Below are 4643 nucleotides of genomic sequence, written 5' to 3' on the forward strand. Positions count from 1 at the left end.
ATGTGCGTGTCTGCGTGCGTGTGTGTGTGTGCGTCCGTGCGTGCGCGTGTCTGCAAGTCTGTGTGTGTGTGCGTGCCTGTGTGTGTGTGTGTGTGTGTGTGTGTGTGTGTGTGTGTGTGTGTGTGTGTGTGCGTGCGTGCCTGTGTGTGTGTGTGTGTGTGTGCGCGTGTGTGTGTGTGGGCGTGTGTGTGTGTGGGCGTGTGTGTGTGTATGTGTGTGTGCGTGCGTGCGTGTGTGTGTCTGCAAGTCTGTGTGTGTGTTTGTGTGCATTTGTGTTGTAGAGCATGTTGGTCAGTGGATTATGTTTAATTAGAGACTTGTATACAAGTACTATATCCAGACACCACCCTCTGTACGTGACAAACCAGTATCTTCTACGAGCCACAAACAGTAGAAACAAACAGTAAACAGTAGGCGTTTAAATGAAGGAGGAGGGGGGGGGGCAGGGGAGCAAACCAAAAGAGGTGCAAACAGTGATTAGTCTTAACACTAGAACCGCCATGACGTCAATTTGACCCAAGTAGGTTTTTCAATTGTACATAACTATGTTTTAATAAAATATTGAAGTCCCCCCCGTCTTTGACTTTTCCTAAAATGGTGTTGTGTTGCACTTCCTATTATTAAATATGGTATAGATACATCTAAATAAAAAATACAGGCATTTATACCTATAACCGCCACAACGTCAAATCGACCCACATATAAAAATGCATTATAACCGCTATAGGCAACGGCACAAACAATAGTCCCTCTACGCGGCATTGCATTGTTTATGTCATTGCCTAGCAATTACAATGATATGATTCAAAGTCTACTCATTCTCTCCGAGGGACTGCGTGGCTGGTCTGCTTGTATCCAGGTATGGGAAGCCATTCAGCAGGTATTTGCTCTCAACATCTGCTGCCAGCCAAAACTTAATTCCAAATTGATCTGGCTTGTTGGGCATATATTGCGTGAACCGGCACCTTGTTTTCGTCGGGAACAGCTGTTCGTCCACGGTGATGTCCTGCCCTGGCTTGTAGCATGAGATGCAGTTTTGTCTGAATCTCTCCCACACTTCAGCCATGAGCGCAAACCTGTCGGTGGTCAACCGGGAGCGTCGGGTCTCCTTCCTGTCAAAGCGCAGAAAGCGCATGATCTCCCGAAACCGGTTCTGAGATAATGTGGAATTGAAAAAGGCATTTCCCCATTTCTCCGACCAGAAACTTTCAATTTCAATGTTTTTTTCCGGCAGTATCCACCCCTCACATATAGCAGAGCAATAAATGCCTTCAGCTCAGCGACTGAGACATCCCAGGAGGCGCGCTTTCTTTCGTCACATTCTGTTGCAACATAGGCCGATGCTGTGGTTATTATGGTCCATTTGGGGTAGGTACTTTGTTAATTTAGTTTTTTATGTGGTGAATGACGTTTTACGCCTATCACACCACCCAAATATTCTTCTAATAGCCTACCCCTTTCCAGTGTTATTTTTGACTAATTTACATTGACGTACAGGCAAAGCGATGAGTGTTGTCAAAGATACTTAAATTATAAAACAAGAGGACCAACACCATTTTATGACTTGAAATATTCATTTGTGAACACAATGCCTTAATACAATGACAGAGTACATTTTGTTGTAGGCTCGGATACTAGAAATGCCGTAGCCCGGCACAGACGTCAATTTGACCCGTTGGCGGTTTTAGGTATACAGCGCCCTCTGGCGGTTCTAGTGTTAAAGCAAGCTCCGTGAGTCAGAGCAATTAACTTACCAAACACAACATCAAGGTTCTAAATGCTAGGAAGAAAGAGGCATTAGCTGTTTGTGGCGGTCTGGATGGAACCGTGGCCACGTCAGCCCGTTAGGAGAGACAGCCTCGGCCCCCCTGGACTATCACCAAAGGAGCTTCTCCCAAGAAGTAAATGGAGTCTGACTGAGGATCTGATTGAATGGAATCAATCAGAGTTCTATGAGACAGATACCTGGTTCCCTGTGGCTCAGGCTCGGGACAAACCCAGAAGTAGAGTAGTTCTAGACTTGTTCTAGAGTAGAGACAGGGTTCCATCCTGGTGGTTGTCTTAGGCAGTTACTTTCATTTAGGAGGGGGGGGTGTTCATTAATACCTTTCATTTAGGAGGGGGGTGTTCATTAATACCTTTCATTTAGGAGGGGGGGGTGTTCATTAATACCTTTCATTTAGGAGGGGGGTGTTCATTAATACCTTTCATTTAGGAGGGGGGGGTGTTCATTAATAGCTTTCATTTAGGAGGGGGGTGTTCATTAATACCTTTCATTTAGGAGGGGGGTGTTCATTAATACCTTTCATTTAGGAGGGGGGGGTGTTCATTAATACCTTTCATTTAGGAGGGGGGGGTGTTCATTAATACCTTTCATTTAGGAGGGGGGTGTTCATTAATACCTTTCATTTAGATGGGGGGGGGGTGTTCATTAATACCTTTCATTTAGGAGGGGGGGGGTGTTCATTAATACCTTTCGTTTAGGAGGGGGGGGGGTTCATTAATACCTTTCATTTAGGAGGGGGGGGGGTTCATTAATACCTTTCATTTAGGAGGGGGGGGGTGTTCATTAATACCTTTCGTTTAGGAGGGGGGGGGGGTTCATTAATACCTTTCATTTAGGAGGGGGGGGTGTTCATTAATACCTTTCATTTAGGAGGGGGGGGTGTTCATTAATACCTTTCATTTAGATGGGGGGGGGTTCATTAATACCTTTCATTTAGGAGGGGGGGGTGTTCATTAATACCTTTCATTTAGGAGGGGGGGTGTTCATTAATACCTTTCGTTTAGGAGGGGGGGTGTTCATTAATACCTTTCATTTAGGAGGGGGGGGTGTTCATTAATACCTTTCATTTAGGAGGGGGGAGGTTCATTAATACCTTTCATTTAGGAGGGGGGGGGGTGTTCATTAATACCTTTCATTTAGGAGGGGGGGGTGTTCATTAATACCTTTCATTTAGGAGAGGGGGGGTGTTCATTAATACCTTTCATTTAGGAGGGGGGGGTGTTCATTCATACCTTTCATTTAGATGGGGGGGGTGTTCATTAATACCTTTCATTTAGGAGGGGGGGGTGTTCATTAATACCTTTCATTTAGGAGGGGGGGGGGTTCATTAATACCTTTCATTTAGGAGGGGGGGGGTGTTCATTAATACCTTTCATTTAGGAGGGGGGGGTGTTCATTAATACCTTTCATTTAGGAGGGGGGGGTGTTCATTAATACCTTTCATTTAGGAGGGGGGGTGTTCATTAATACCTTTCATTTAGGAGGGGGGTGTTCATTAATACCTTTCATTTAGGAGGGGGGGGGTGTTCATTAATACCTTTCATTTAGGAGGGGGGGGGTGTTCATTAATACCTTTCATTTAGGAGGGGGGTGTTCATTAATACCTTTCATTTAGGAGGGGGGGGTGTTCATTAATACCTTTCATTTAGGAGGGGGGTGTTCATTAATACCTTTCATTTAGGAGGGGGGTGTTCATTAATACCTTTCATTTAGGAGGGGGGGGGGTTCATTAATACCTTTCATTTAGGAGGGGGGGGGTTCATTAATACCTTTCATTTAGGAGGGGGGGGTGTGTTCATTAATACCTTTCATTTAGGAGGGGGGGGGTCCATTAATACCTTTCATTTAGGAGGGGGGGTGTTCATTAATACCTTTCATTTAAGAGGGGGGGGGGGTTCATTAATACCTTTCATTTAAGAGGGGGGGGGGGTTCATTAATACCTTTCATTTAGGAGGGGGGGGGTTCATTAATACCTTTCATTTACTTTTACTACTTTGGCGGAAAAGGGTTTAAATGTCATTTTAGGATTTCATATTGAGACTCCCAGTTCTGAGATTCAGCCTCATTAACACTAGGACAGACCCCTGTGACTAAAGAACAATGTTATATCTTTGCACTCGATCAAATTTCATCAGGATAAGCTCATATAAAGCTATTTTGCAGTTTTCTGTGTAGCAAGCAGGCTAATTTACAAGGAGCCAACTAGTGGTCATGGTGTGAAAATAGCAGCTTGAGCACTGTAAAGAGGCTCTTTTAGTAGGTAAAAAAGTCACGGCTGTTCTAGTGTTAAGGCTCATCGGGGGGTTGATTACACGTTTATTTGTATAGCACATTTCATACAACAGGGGCAATTCAAAGTGCTTTACATACATTATTTAAAAATACAGCAAGTGGAGCATAGTAAGACAAATTACAATGAATAAAAGCAAATATAATAAGTAAATAGATAAAACATTTAAGACAATAGTTAATGGAAAAAAGACATTGATAGAAGTGTTTGTGTTTAATCATAACTGCTGCAAAACATGAAGGTTTTTTGCTTAGATTTAAATATTTTAAGGGAGTTTGTTCCAGGAGCATGCAGCAGTGTGACTGAAAGCTGCTGCACCGTGTTTTGTTTTTACTCTTGGAATGATTAGCTGATTAGTCTCAGCTGACCTTAGGGACCTTGCGGGAATATAGGGTGGGAGGAGATCTGATATGTATTTTGGTCCAAGACCATTTTGTGATTTGTATGTAATTAGGAGGATTTTGAATTAAATTCTCTGAGAGACTGGTAGCCAGTGCAGGGATCTCAGGATTGGTGTAATGTGTTCACATTTCTTTGTTTTTGTTAGGACCCTAGCAGCGGCATTT

Source organism: Nansenia antarctica (genome assembly GCF_963989245.1).
Source record: "Nansenia antarctica genome assembly, chromosome: 4".
Classification (NCBI taxonomy): domain Eukaryota; kingdom Metazoa; phylum Chordata; class Actinopteri; order Argentiniformes; family Microstomatidae; genus Nansenia; species Nansenia antarctica.